Genomic DNA, 15,974 nt, shown 5'->3' on the forward strand with positions numbered 1-15,974 from the left:
CAACTCACGTATTCATTAATAAACTGCATTTCAGTTTCCTTAAAAGCTCCTAATTTGAGTTTCGTTTAAGCATCCTTGAGTGTCAGTAGATCTTGAAAAGAATTATAGTATGAATTCCATCGTGTTGGACATGTACAAGTAGGGGATTTTCCAGTTGCTCTTAAGTAGGTTTCATAAGCCTTAGAAGACTTTGAACAAAAACTTCGATTGTCTTCCTATGTTGATGTAAATGTATCAGAAACTTTCTTGTATGGATTACAACTAGGTCTGGCCTCATCCTTACCTCTTGAGGTTGTTAAATGTAATGTGTGTGACGTTGCTTCCTCCTTCAGCCAGTCCCATGGCGTTATCAGATCATTTCTGTTTGTTTTACATTAAAGCAACAATAATGATAAACACATAACATGTACTCAAGTCTTACAGACTTTTCTAATAATTGGGGTCATCGACATATTCACTCGACAGGTATACCTTAGGCGCTTATTGCGCCATTTGTATCTGTCGTGGATGAAAACTACGAAGTATGAAATAAAAAATTTCAAGAGAAGCACTTTGCATTTTACAAATTTCTATTTCTTAAGTGTTTCAAATAACATATGAAATGCTTTTCGAAAAATAATGTTTCAAATGCTGAATAAAAATAGGTATTTGCCATTTTGTATTTGCTTTAGCGAATTTAAGCGCTGTACGGCTAGGCCAGCACTTGGATGGGTCATCGTTTGGGTTGCCGAGCGTTGTTGGAAAGCGGAGTGCACTCAGTCATTGTTAAGTCCAATTGAGAAACTACCTGATTGAGAAGTGGCGGCTCCGGTCACGAAAATTGAAAACGGCAGCGAGATTAGTGTGACGTCTGTCCATATCCGCACCCAGTGGCTCCTGTGGACTGGGATTCACACGGCGGTCTGTCAGTACCGATGGTTCCTCCGAGATCTGTTCGGACGGAGTTTAGAATTTGACATGTGGGTAACGTCAAGCACCACCGGTAAAAGAGAGTCGGGAGTACAAAACTTTGTTATTTAGTTGAAAGTTGTACCATTTAGAATCAGCATATATATATGTCAGAATCCTTCATAGTTTTGGATGCACTCTTGCAATATGAGTTAAATTCAAAAGTTTCCATCTATGTAGATGATCTTTTGATACCTACTCGACAATGGGAGGGGCACTGTCAGATACCTGGAGAACTGTTCAGAGCACTTAATTAAGACAGACATGACGCTGAAAATTGCTGAATCAGAATTTGTAAACGATAGAACCATTGTTTTTGAGCATTACGTTTCTCAAAAGGGAACTGAAGTGAATTCAGAACAGGGAAGAGCAATCAAGGAAGTACCTCATCCGAAAGATAAAAGGCAGTTAAAATCACAATTCATAATGTGGGAACTATATCGCGAATTCATACTGAATCAAGCATGCATTGTACAGTCAGAATTTAGCAACATTATGTAAGATCAACAGCATTTTGCTATGGAGAATCGATGCCAGCAAGTATTTGAACAGATTAAAGGAACGTTAGACAACATCCTAACATTGCAGTGGCCTAATTTTATGTACCATCTTGTCTTGGACCAGAATCAGGTGACCGTAGGACAGCATGCCATCTATTTCAAGAAACAGAAGAGAGTGGGGAGAAACAACAGGAAATAACATCGTTTTCAGTCATGATCTAACGACCTGCAAAGGGAATTACAATATTTTGAAACGGAAGCTCCATCTGTTATCTAGGGTTTAAAGACAACATACGGTAGTCATCACAGATCGTGAAACACTGAGATACTTGAAGGGACGACATTTCTTAAATGGATGCTTGGTCAGGTAGTCATTGTTCCTGCAGCAATTACATACTGATATTATAAATGTAAAATGAGAACACAGTGTGGTAGCAGATGCACTTCCGTAATGCCAAGAGATACAGAACTGCAAGATAACATACTAAAAACCAAAAGAAAATTAAAACTTATGTATTTCAAAGGGATTCCACATAAAGTGAAAATTAAAAGAATTATAAGAAGCTACACATAATGAAAGAACAGGACACTTGTTTGAGAATAATACGAGACAGAATTCAGCAAGAAGAATAAAGTATTGAATCACTACTTCATTCACGGGGAGACCCACTTCTGGAGAAGAAAGGAGGAAGATTCTGACTGGACAATTTGTTGGCATGAGAAGTTTGTGGATAACTTAATTAACTACACGTATGACAGTTGTGATGCTTCTGGGGTTCGATAGTGTTTAGGAAAACACCTGGTGTACCCAGTGGATCCACTCTCACAGCAGGGTGAGTGGCGGATGGTAAAGCATTCGTGTCGCTCGAGGCGGAGGGCCAATGAGCAGGCTGACCATCCGTCCTCGCCTGTTCGCCCTGTGAGTAAAGAGGTGGGGGCCATTCCTTCAGCAGGGTCTCAGTAGACAGACCTGGGCAGAGGTTTGCTGGTCAGCGGGATCTCCTAAAGTATTCAGCTCCTTAGGAAGACATCACTTCGGGCTGGAAAAAAATGTTCACTCAGTATGAAACTTCCTGGCAGATTAAAACTGTGTGCCGAACCGATACTCGAACTTGGGACCTTTGCCTTTGGCGGCCAAATGTTCTACCATCTGAGCTACCGAAGCACGACTCACGTCCCGTCCTCACAGCTTTACTTCTGCCAGTACCTCGTCTCCTACCCTCCAAACTTTACAGAAGTTCTCCTGCGAAACTTGCAGAACTAGCACTACTGAAAGAAAGGATATCGTGGAGACATGGCTTAGCAAGAAGGACGCTGGTCTTGCGTACAGAGTGCAAGCAGAGCTCGCAATTTGAAACACTGTTCCCAGAGTTGATTGGGGTCTTTGGTTTGGAGCGGAGGAGAGGATCTCAACGAAGGCCAAATCTTGGCTGCAGATTTCTGGACGTGCGTGGGGATTAGTAGGGCTCCCGTTGACAGGAAGTCATGGGTCCCCTGTTGTACAGCTACGCCGGTAGGAGAATACTTGCGGACTGCACATTGGTTTTTTTATGCTAGACGGAATACTCGCCAACCAATGCGCATATAGCGTTATCAGACCGTGTTCAGAGTAAAGGCACTTCGACTATCAAAATTTTATCAGTAAATTTGTCAGTGTTTTCCACATATTCCTTTTCTCTCCGATTCTGCGGAGAACCTCCTCATTCCTTACCTTACCCGTCCACCTAATTTTCAACGTTCGTCTGTAGCAAGCACATCTAAAATGCTTCGATTCTCCACACAGTCCATGTTTCACTACCATACAATGCTGTGCCCCAAACCTACATTCACAGAAATTTCCTCCTCAAATTAAGGCATATGTTTGATGCTAGTAGGCTCTTCTTGGATAAGAAAGACTTTTTTGCCAGTGTTAGTCTGCTTTTGATGTCCTCCTTGCTCCGTCCATCATCTGTTATTTTGCTGCCTAGGTAGCAGAATTCCTTACCTTCATTTTCTTCGTGACCATCAATCCGGATGTTAAGTCAGATGGTATGTTGCCAGACTGATACATTTTACGTGTCAACGTGAATAGTCGTTTTGTTGCAGCTCCTCCCAAAGATTTTAGAAACTCTGATGGAATGTTATCTATTCCTTCTGCTTATTTGATCTTGAGTCCTCCACAGCTCTCTTAAATTCTGATTCTAATACTGAATTCCCTGTCTCTTCCAAATCGATTCCTCTTTCTTTTTCTGTTACATCAGACAAATCTTTACCCTCACAGAGACCTTCAATGTACTCTTTCTACGCATCCGCTCTCTCCTCTGCTTTTAAAAGTGGATTTCCTATTGCACTCTAAATGTTATCATCCCTGCTTTTAATTTCACCGGAGGTTGTTTTGACTGTCCTATATGCCGAGTCAGTTCCGACAATCAGTTCTTTTTCGATTTCTTCATATTTTTCGAGAAACCATTTTGTCTTTGCTGCCCTGCAGTTCCTATTTATTTCATTTCTCAGCGACTTGTATTTCTTTTTTCTTGAATTTCCCTGATTATTTTTGTACTTTCTTTTTTCGTCGATCACCTGAAGCATTTCTTCTGTTACCCATGGTTTCTTCGAAGTTATCTTCTTTGCACCAATGTTTTTCTTCCCATCTTCTGTGATGGCCCCTTTTAGAGATGTCCACTCCTCTTCTACTGTACTGCCTACTGAGCTTATCCTTACTGCTTTATCTGTAGCCTTAGAGAACTTCAAGCGTGTCTTGTCATTCCTTAGTACTCCACTTCTTTGCGTATTGATTCTTTTTGACTAATATCTTAAATTTCAGCCTACTTTTCATCACTACTACATTGTGGTCTGCTCCTGGGTATGCCTTACAATCCAGTATCTGATTCCGGAATCTCTGTTTGACCATTATTTACTCTTATTGAAAGCTTCCCTTATCTCCCGGCCTTTTCAATGTATACCTCATCCTCTTGTGATTCTTGAACAGAGTATTCGTTATTACTAGCTGTAATTTATTACAGTACTCGATTATTCTTTCTCGTCTCTCATTCCTTGTCCCAAGCCCATTTTCTCCTGTAACCTTTTCTTCTGCTCTTTCTCTTACAACTGCATTCCAGTCCCTCACGACTATTAGATTTTCATCTCCGTTAAGGCACTGTACTACCCTTTCGATATCTTCGTGTAGTTTCTCTGTCTCCTCATCTTCAGCTTGTGGCGTCGGCATGTATACCTGAACTGTAGTTATCGATGTTGGTTTGCTGTCGATTCTGATAACAACAACACTATCACTGACCTGTTCACAGTAACACACTTTGTGCCACATTCCTCCTATTCACAGCGAATCCTACTCCCGTTATACCATTTTCTGCTGTTGTTGATATTACTCTATACTCTACCGACCAGAAATCCTTGTCACTTCACTGACCTCTACTGTATCTAGACTCAACCTTTGCATTTCCGTTTTCAGATTTTCTAGTTTCCCTACCAGCTTCAAGCTCCTTGTATTCCACGCCACGACTCGTAGAACATTATCCTTACTTTGGTTAGTCAACATTTTTCTGATGGTAACCTCCCCCTGGGCAGTCCCCTCTCGGAAATCCATTGTTGCAACTGCCTTCTGCATCCTCATGTCGTTTATCGTTGCTGATTCTTCCGCCTTTATGGCCATTCTCCCAACCCAAGGACAAGCGAGTGCTCTGAACCTCTGCCCGCCCCTCCGCCTTCCTTGACAAGGCCTTTGGCAGAATGAGCGTGACTGATTATGCCGAAGTCTTCAGCCACCAGTGTTGATTATTAATCAAAGTTTAAGCGGTGGTGGGTTTCGAGCGTGGGACTGCCGACGTTTTGATTGCTAATGAAAGACGCTACCCCTAGACCACCAGTGAGTTATTTTATCACATTACGTCTTTGGACTTGTATTTTACAAGTGGAGGCTGTCCAATATGGTTCTGTGTATTGAACTATGTATTATCTTTAAATATTAGACCTAACAGTGTGAGGATCCTTGCTCCGAAATAGTTATTTCCAAAGTCTTACAGTGTGCTCATCCACGAAACAACGTGTTGCACCATAGCTGAAATTTTATTAGAATTTCGGTGATAAATTTTCTAATTGAATAAACAGCAACCGCCGCAACAACCGTTTTGCTATGTCCAGAAGTCTTCAAAGAACAGCAGCATTGCACAAGCGGCAAAGAACTTCCTCCACTGCCATGCATCTCTAGGTGAGCCATATTATCCATTTAGCGATTATCATTCAGGGGCCAGCTTCATTGTTACATCCTGTGAAAAACACAGTTTTGACAAACTACTAAATTAAAGTGAGCAAAAGTATTTGGGTCTTTACATAGAACCCACTATCAGAAGGAAACATTTTAGATATTAAAGAAAGAGGATTGTGTCCAGCAATATTAGTCAGTAACAGTAGGAAGTATTATAGTTTACATCAGGATTTCCCACACTTAATTAAAATTTTGTAAAACTGTTTAAACTAAACCAGTACCAATGATATCACTTGCGGACTGGCTTAGTCAGAAGAGTCAGAGGAGTAAATTGAAACCGTTTGCACGTACCTCTCCCAACTTAATCTCTGCCACAACTGGTAGCAGAGTGTGGTTGTGTATTCCGAAGCTGTGCTCTTTTTGGTATGGTTACATTCTTAATTAGTAGTTTTTGTTATGTTATTGCTTAACTGTTAAGGAATGAAACGACAGTGCTCTTTTATGCTTTGGGGTATGACCATTTCATTTGGTTACTGTCTGTTAATTCGTTTGTTCAGAGTCAATGATTGTGAATATTATTGAAATACGTGAGTAGTGTTATGGTGAACATTGTTAGGGGTGTAGTAATAAATGTAAATGAACGATATGTTTTCAGAAAACTATTTTTAGAAGGTAAACTTGGAATAATACCAAAACTTAGTGTGTGTGTGTGTGTGTGTGTGTGTGTGTGTGTGTGTGTGTGTGTGTGTGTGTATGTGTGTGTGTCTGAAATTAACCTGAAAGATACTAAACAGGACACAATTGATTGAAGATGAGATGCCGACAGACAGTTCCTATCATGTTTGTCATGACAAGTGGATTTTTTTCAGTGTTGTATGTATGATTTTTTTAATTGCATGACATTCTGCCTGTAGCAATATGGCCAGATACAGATGAAGGGTAAATGTTGATGTGTACTCCCCATCGAGTATAACCCTGTAATGATTTATTTCAGTAAATTGGCTTAAGGAGATATATTGTGTTTGCTGTTGATTAGATTGAAATGTCTGGGACATTTAGTTCCTTATGTACCGGTGAGGCATGCACTCCCCTCTCTGTTGTGCTGCTTCTAAATGTTGCACACACGCAAGTTTGATCTTTTGTGATTAACTTGCCCACAAGTACCACACCCATGACTTAACAAACCATGGTGTGGCACCAGATGATGGAGCTCTAGCTTCCCCAGAACTACTTAATATGCAATAAAGGATATATCATTCGAAACTGGAAAGGGTTTTCAGGCTAATTTGTCTGGTTATCTGCTTAAGTATTGTGAGCCATTTTTGTAAGAAGTATCTAACTTTACACTCATCTTGTCTAACTGCATCACACATATCACGTAAGGACATAATACGTTATGCTTGATACCAAGGCGCTGCTGTGTTCCATTATATTTTTATTACTATAGGATTATTTCGGCGCTATTGGCATCGTCAGGCTATATCAGGTTGTCTTGATGTCCACATGATATCGCTTCTTAGTTGCTGTCGCTACAGATACTGCTGGCTCAACTGTCAATATAGCTGTCAGTTCACATCATTATGAAATAAATTTTCATAATTGATAAACTCCAGAAGCAACATACAGCTGCAGTTACAACCTACCATACCTCCACCACCATCAAAGGAGCAAACTTATACTGTAGTGACAGCAACTAAAACAGCGATATCATATGGATATCAAGACCACCTGATATAACCTGAAAATGCTAATCAAGCCGAAATAGGCTTATAGTAATAAAAATGTAATCGAACACAGAAGCGTCTTTGCCTCACAGCATAATGTATAAAATCAAAATTGTTGAGTTTATTAATGGGGAGATTGCCCATAGATGTTGCAGAATAAATTCGTGTGCAAAGTAAAGAAGACAATTTCTGCAGGAGCCTTGATGTCTTGTGCAACATATTTAAATGATTGGTATCATGAAGAAAAGACTTGCATCAGGCGAACGGTCCACCCGATGGGAAGCCCTAGCCACACGACATTTCATTTTATTTCATGAAGAATTACTACCTCTGGCCAGAGTTGAGTGACATGTGATGTTTAGTAGTAAACACCTAGTGTTTTAATTCCAACTAAAGCTTTATGTAAACTGTATAAAATAATATTTTGTCTAGTATTAGCATATGTACAATGTGTATTACTCCATTCACAGTGTCGTGCTGCCAAGTATAGGAAACATGAAATTTTCATGGTCTTTGATTTGTTCACATAAATTATTTCCAGTGATCCAGTTAAAATTAAAAGAATGGAAATGAGGAAGGGTTGCAGTGTTCGAACAAAGTCAGTCAGATTGTAGAGATTGTGTATACGTAATTTTCGGACCAAAGCAGACATCTGTTGTATTTTGACAGTGTCTAAATGGAAGCTTTGTTCTGGGCAATTGTGATCACTAGACTTGTTTGATCAGCTTGCAGGATGAATTAGCTCACGAATCTTGGTACCATTTCTGCTTATAGTTTGTACAGTTCTTCCCAGGTATACTCTTTCAGTCCAGGTCACTTTAATAATGTTGAGCAACATAGGCAAAAAAGTCACTCATTCGTGCTATTGACACTGCTTTTAACTTAGTAGCAGTTTGCAGTATAGTGTTATTGGAAACTTTGTCAGTCTCAATTAGGGTGATGAAGAGATAAAGTTAATGAACCACATTAAGTGCCTAATGCATGAATTTTTTCGGATGGCTGTTGTCAAACGATTGATTGAATAGCATGATGAGGGATTACATTGCTGTTACATTATCCATACCAGTGTGTGCATCATACAGTACTCTGTTGGGCGTTTTAAGACTAAGACCTGGATGTAACCTAATGTTGAAATTCTACTAAATGAAGTGGGACAGTGTAAGGGTCCCACAAATGCTTTATCTTGAAATTATTTTTTGAGTGATACTTACGTTATTGTATTCTTTATAGATACTTCTGTGCCGATGAGACGGACTTTCCACTTTGGTTAAATACGACTCTAGGCGGTGATGTGCTGTGCTAAACCGCTAGACTAACTACTGACTCCAGTGGAGAACCACCTATTGTTGTAAGTAAATAGTGAAGTAATACATATGCTTAGTGCTTGTTTTATCATATACATTTATGATGAGAAAGATTTAGTTTTATTTTTATATTTAAGAATGTACCACCGTCGGTCTATATCGGTAAATTTGCCTGCAGTCGGTTTTTGTGTGCTTGTCTGTTAACGGCATTCTCACTTGGCACACGTCTGTCAACGAAAAAATATTCACATAGGCTTTATTATGAATTTGAAGAACATGTAGCGAAATTAAAAAAAAACTGGTTATCCTATCATGAGAAACGGTTCTGTTTAAATGAACTGCATAGCAGCAATCATTATACAAATGTTCCTTTCCGTTATCGGGATCGTGTCCCATGTCGCCACATCACCATCGGTTCTCAGGACGTTACTTCAACGGACAAATGGATGAAAACAGTCTGATGATGTTTTGTCCCAGTCCGGCCATACAGGATTCGCAAGTAATACATTTGTGACTGACTGTTATTTTGAATATCACGACGCTGCCACAAACCTAACAGGATTTCTTGCAATTTTGTAGCTGCAGGTGCAGAGTACGATTGTGAAAGTAGTAGTAGTAGTAGCTTTATTCACTCGTAGACCTCTTTTTGCAAGGATGTAGGTCATGCCAAAGTATTTACAAATTTAGACCAATTTAAAATACGCTAATTTGTATACACAAATATTTACAGACTTATAGTTAAAGACAATCATTAGATTTACTCCTGTTATACTACACTTTTTTTACAAATAACTTATTAAATAATGTAATGCCACATTGTTCACCCATATCTCACTATCAGTCACTGCACACACTATACACACATTGTTTCATAACACTTCACTCACTACACACACACACACACACACACACACACACACACACTGGTGATTTTTGGGCCATTTTCTGTAACGGAACTTTCCATTTGCTATCCTGAAAAACTGAGTCAGCATCCCTCCATAATGAGTGAGATGTTGAGCTCAGAAAGAGGACGAGGTGTTAGTATTGTGGCATGCATAGCTTGGGGGTAAGTATTTCTAGAATGAAAAAAAAAACAAGAAAAAACATAAATCGATGGTGTTATGTGGAATGTTGGATATTTTATAATCATTATTGTATTATTATTTATTTGTATATCATGTTTTGTCAAATCCCTACTCTAAGTAATCCTTCAATGTATAAATTTTATTGAATAACAGGTACTTTTTGGCTGTCTTTTTAAATAAGTGTATTTTCCTAATTTCGTTAATCTCTTTTAGTAATTTATTGTACAGTTTTATTCCTTAGTAGAAAATGCCATACTTGGCTGTAATTCTGCAAGAAAGGTTTCACTCACTTTTGAGCCATGCGTGGCTCACGCTCGTGCCATCTCTTATTTTACATCCTGTTTTTTTCGTGTTGTCACCCGGTTATGTTAGTTTCAGTTTCTGTTGTCACTGAGTTGCTGCTTTGTCTGTCCGTCATTGGCAGCAGCAGCGCCTATCGATATAGCCCTCATGTGTTATCTTTGCTGCACTGCTATTACTTCCCGGTTGTCGTCTGTCGTGGAGTCAGTTGGAACGTGGCAGGAGGGCAGTTCGGACCTGCCAGTCGTGGAGTTGTAACACGGCACAAGTTCAGTCGGGCTGTAGCAGCAGTGAGGCCTGGAGGTCCATGGCTAACCGACAGTTTCCGCCATGCATCACTTGAGCCGGGGACAGTCTTCGTGGATCGTTGGTCGGTCGTCCTACTGGACGACGAGAATTGGCTCGCCGATCGTTTATAGGTTGGCTGTGTGTGTGTACCGACTCCAGATTTGTCTTCATGATTGCACAGTCACTGCTGAGGGTTGTTCAAGTCTTCCTGCAAGTGTTTGTGAAACTGTGTGTGTAGCGGGTGTCATTTCGACTGACAACTTGTTTTAAATGTTGCCGGCGTACTGGCAGTGAGCCGGTCGGTTGGAGCAGATCAGGAAGCAAGTCTCTACGCGGCACAGTTGGCCGGCCACGCTGGCGGTCCCTACGCAGTGCGGGGGCTGTTGCGAGTGTTACAAGGTTCATGGCTCACCGACCCAGGACATGAAAGTTGAGTGGTAATTTTATTACCGAAGCCACGTCTGTTCAGGTTGTCCCCTTGTTTGGTGGCTCGCTGTTGGCGGTATTCCTGGAAGCAACAGCGAGTGTTCGAGTTGGTGAAGATTTATTCGCCATGAGGTGGAATTAATTATATTTGTCGGTTTGAAATTCAAGTGCACAAGTGGAATTTTCTGCCTTGTGGCCGTTAGTGTTCCGGTTACCTGCACTGCTCGCTGACGTAGATTCAGGCAGTGTCCTTTCCTCACCTGTTATCGCTGTCCAACATGGTGTGCAGTTTTTGACCGCTTAATGTATTTTTGATTGTGAGCGGCTATGTCTGTAACGTTTAGGCTTTGGAATTCTCGTATAGTGGTCGGTGGTTAGCAAGTCGTGTTGTCGGTGGGTCGCTGACTGTCTATCCGTTGTGTTGCCGGCGGATCGAGTATAGTTGGGCCGACTTCTTGTCTCCGCTAAGCAAACGTTAAGATTTCAAGGGCAGACCCCCCCTGAAAACTTCTGAGCGCCGTTGCCTATAAAGCATTCTTATTAGCGTTTAATTGTGTATTTTTAATGGCTCATAGCCAATGGTTGGAATCTGTGTTTTTTTTTTAAACAAAGGCCATCAGCCCTTTTAAAAGTATGTTCTTCTAAACTGGGGAAATCTTACGTTGTCTGAACATAAAGCTGGGGCATTCTGCCTGTTAAAAATTTATTGTAGTTGTGTTGTTCTTAAATGATGGGCTTTCAGCCTCTTTAAAAATTTGGATTCTTAGTTATCAGGTCTTACATCACTTGGGCTTATATACTATTTAAAGGATAAAAGCCTTCTGCCTTGGAAAATTGCTTGCAGTTTTTTTTTTAAAACAAAGGCCTTCAGAAATTTGAAGTAAAGTTTCTTATTGGTCATAAAGCTTGGGCTTTCTGCCTATTGAAAGATTATTGTAGTTGCGTTGTTTTAAATTTATGGGCCTTCAGCCTCTTTTAAGAATTTAATCTGTTTACTCAAGTCTTACATCGCTTGGCCTTAAAGACTATTGAAGGTTAAAGCCTAGAGCCTTCTGTCTCAAATAAATAAATAAATAAAATAAAATTTAGCTGTTGTATTTGACTCATGGGCCTTCATCCATTTTAGCATTAATGACGTCGACAGTCAAGTTTAGAAGTTGCACTGTAATGTTTGGACAACTAAATAAAGTGTTATGTTTGGAATGTAACTGACAATCGCTCATTTTGGCCCCCCCCTTCCACAATTCCTACTACTTGTCCTGTCCTGCAGGTTTAGCAGGGCATATAAACTTCCTTATTCTCCAAACGTTTCGTTATCTGTTTTAGGTGACACGCAATGCTACTCACCCAAAAAAAGCTGCAGAAAACTACGAAGACATTGGATGTTTCCTTAGACTGCATCATAATCTGAAATAGCTGAAAGTCGGGAAGATAAGTGGCACATATTGTTAAGGATAACCAACTCACAAGTCCCTACACTAATAGAATGTGCAATTCCCTGGTGTACTTTTCAAAGATATCTGATTATATATCACCTCTAATTTCACACGCAATGATCACGCCTTCAAGCAGTACAGCAAGCATCATACAGACGGCACTACATACACGTACTGGTGACTCAGTCGCGACGCACCATCTGTGTCCCGTGCAGTACACCTCCTGGCTCCAGAACACGGGACCGTGTGAGCCTCTGATCGGCTGAATCTAGCACTGTTATGTGGTATGTATACCTATTCCAACATTATTAAGGAAATACAAGTACATTTAAGTGAGTAATCATTCCTCCTGAATGTAATTTATGATAAATACCTAAATATATTTTGAAATGTCTCTCTTGGATTCCTTTCATGTTTAATTTCTTAAATCTGTTGTCATTTACGGCATAAATTCCCCTTCTAAATTTACTGTGGCGTTTCTGACTATCTGGGAGGAGACTGAATAGTGGAACGTGTTACTTTTACACATAAACAAGAATGATCTGTCACACTACTACACTTTAAAACACAGCTTATATGTAATTCATGCCACACAGTCTCATACAGAACCTACATCCACTTTCTTTTATATGCTGTATATGATAAGATACTGTCATCCCCCTTCCCTTATGTGTGAAACGATGAATGAGCATGCTTGATGGTAGCAGACAAGCCTGTCTGCTAGAGAACAGTAGGACCAATGCCGGAACAGGTAGCTACGCTTCCTAAAAGCAAAGAGGTTTCTATGCTTAGTATGGTCCTGTCCATCCCTTGTCATGTTGGTATAGGAAGCTGCCTCTCTGGTCACTTCTGTTTGGATCTGTTAAGCACCCTCGGTAGAGGCTGAGGCAGTCTCTCCGCGGCGAGCGTCTGACGTGGTAAGATCTCCGGCTAAGCGCATCTCTGCTAAGTCCATAGGACAATGATTTCTTAAGTACAGCCTAACTCAAAATTTAATCACCTTTATTTCAGGTTTAGATCTAAAATATCTAATGTTATCTTAAATTGCAAAGCAGTGTAATTCGAGTATGAAGTTCAGAATATCTTCCAGTAGTTGCTTTGTCACTACTTTGTGAGTAAAGTGGAACCACATGTGGTGATCCGCAACTCTAAGTAAAATCATCAATGTTAAATGCGAATGTGCGTGAGATTGTAACGTCTCGTCTTGACAATATTTTTCAATATAGCAACTTTTCTTTATGTTCAACCCACGTGCGGTGTAGTTTGTAAGACCAGTACCACATGCTTATACAATTGTTTGACCCATCAGGTTAATAGTAAGACGATAGTAACCAGTTCGAGGGTTTTCTTTTGTAATTTGTGTTTCGATGTAATTTATTTTAATTATCAAAATTATTGTGGAGTTACACTCTTTGGGTAAACCAAGTTGACCACGTGAAGCATGTAGTGTTATCATCAAAGTAGCCCTCAGCTATTCTTTTCGGGAAGATTTCACAGAGAGTTAGTATGAATTTAGTATACCAGTGTGTGGTAATTTCATGACGGACAGGATTGCGCTACAAACGTAACTTCTTTGGGTGAAAATTGAATCGGTTGGTTGTGGTTAATTTCCTCTGGCATATGTTTCAACGTTCTTCGTGTGTTATTTTATGAATGCAGTGTTGTATGCAGTCTCCCAATCTTGGCTCCATATTTGATGTGTTCTGTAAGATTACAAACTCACAATTTCACAATCCTAAATAAGGCACCAGTTTAGTTATGAATCAAGTTTAATATGCTGACATTTTAACGGAACAATGATCAATGTTAAAACAAATGTCCAAATATAAACTGATTTATTTATTTTTATTTAAATTGTCTTTTTATATATATATCACCGGTTATTGTAAGATGAGTACTAAAACATTATAATTAATGTTAGTCTGGTTGGGAATTTGGTAAGCTAGACTGGATACCTGGTGAAGTAGTTGCTCAGTAATGCAAGGTTAACTTCCCCACATAGCTCACAGCTTTTAACCCGCTTTTATTGTCTTGAATATCAGCACAGCTTTCAGAAAAAATTAATGCATCAACTTCAAAACTTTTAAATGGTAAATTAACTTCTGCCAAGCACATATTCAGTGATGGTACGGTGTGAATATGCTCCTTTCCTGGTAAAATTATCATATTGTTCTGCAGTTTTCAGTTAACTCTGTATATGTGATTATTTCACTACTGCGCAACATTTCACACTCTTAATCATTATTACCCACAAATTAAAGATTCTTTACACACATACACTTCCAATTTACTCCACACACATTCGAATAACATACCAACTGTTATTTGCTCTTAACAATTTGTAAGTTTGTGCTTTAAGGAATTTACGAACTTCCAGCATGCTGGAATAACTTGGGCCAGGAACTTCTTTTAATCAGTAGAACGACGAGCAGTCCAAGCTGAAAATTTTTCCTTTTTATTCATTCTCTGACTAGTTTCGGGCCGATATCCATTTTCAGAACATCGTAACAAAGTCGGAAATGGCATTTCTGAACATGTTAAAAACGTGCAATGAATATTTACAGTTGATACACATAACTGTAAGGGCTGTAAATATTCATTGCACGTTTCTGACATCTCCGGAAATCCCATTTTAGACTTTGGTATGATGTTCTGAAAATGGGTCTCGGCCCGAAATTAGTCATCGAATGAATAAAAAGTAAAAATTTTCAGCTTGGATTGGTTTTTCGTTCTGCTTTAAGGAACTGCCTGTATTTATAAAAGATATTGACTTGAAATTCACATTTCAAGTAACTGCATGCAAGCTTAATTAATATTGGACCATGGAAAGGAATAAAAGTGGAATCTCAATCTGCTGTATAATTTAGCATCTTTCTCTCTCTCTAAGCACGTGTGTTGAAGCATCGCAGAATGTAATGTGTACGAATATTTAATACTGATGACTACGAACGCACTTCATCAGAAGTTCTCCTAATAATTCTCACGCAGAACGTACAGTTCTGGATATTAACAAGCGTGGAGGAAACGAAAAAGAGGTTTTATTTTTTATTACTTCGAAGAAACCATCAACCTGCATATCAAATATAGAAGACAATATGCAGAAAGTGTAACAAAAAATCTTTTTTTATGGAAACAAACGACGCTTTAGGAAGCGAAGACATACTGTTCTGGCTTCTCATTTGTGAATCTCAATGTATTAGGAAGTACGTGTTGGTTCATGGAATAATAATCTTATCTTTGATTATTGGTGTCTGCAATTATTATAGAAACTTTTCTCATCATCATATTAATTTTATTTAATGATCTCGTGTGTTTCAGGTAGATGAATCAGGTCGAATCTTCAAATCTATTTTTACGAACTCCGAAATAATATTTATCACTACTTTTTACATGGATGTCCTCATAGTATTGTATGTATGTGATCAAAGATCCTCCAAACAATGATGATATCAGTAGCCACAAAGGCTGATACCAAGGCTGATACTTCAAAAGATCAAGATACGCGGAGGCATAGATATTTGAATGACGCTGATTCAGTTCAGTAGAAATTTCGGTTGTATGCCGATATGTGTCCTATTATTAACCACAATGTGCCATCACGTTTGTAGCGTTTCTTTCCTGGAGCAAACCTATCTTCATACATAGCATACTATCATCAGAATTTAAATATTTCTCTCTTATCTGGGGCAAATAAAAGATTCTTAACAACACAAACGCCATTTCTCAAACAGAGATGGAAACAGATAATAAACGTCAAGAGAG

Source organism: Schistocerca piceifrons, chromosome 8 (genome assembly GCF_021461385.2).
Source record: "Schistocerca piceifrons isolate TAMUIC-IGC-003096 chromosome 8, iqSchPice1.1, whole genome shotgun sequence".
NCBI classification, from domain to species: Eukaryota; Metazoa; Arthropoda; class Insecta; order Orthoptera; family Acrididae; genus Schistocerca; species Schistocerca piceifrons.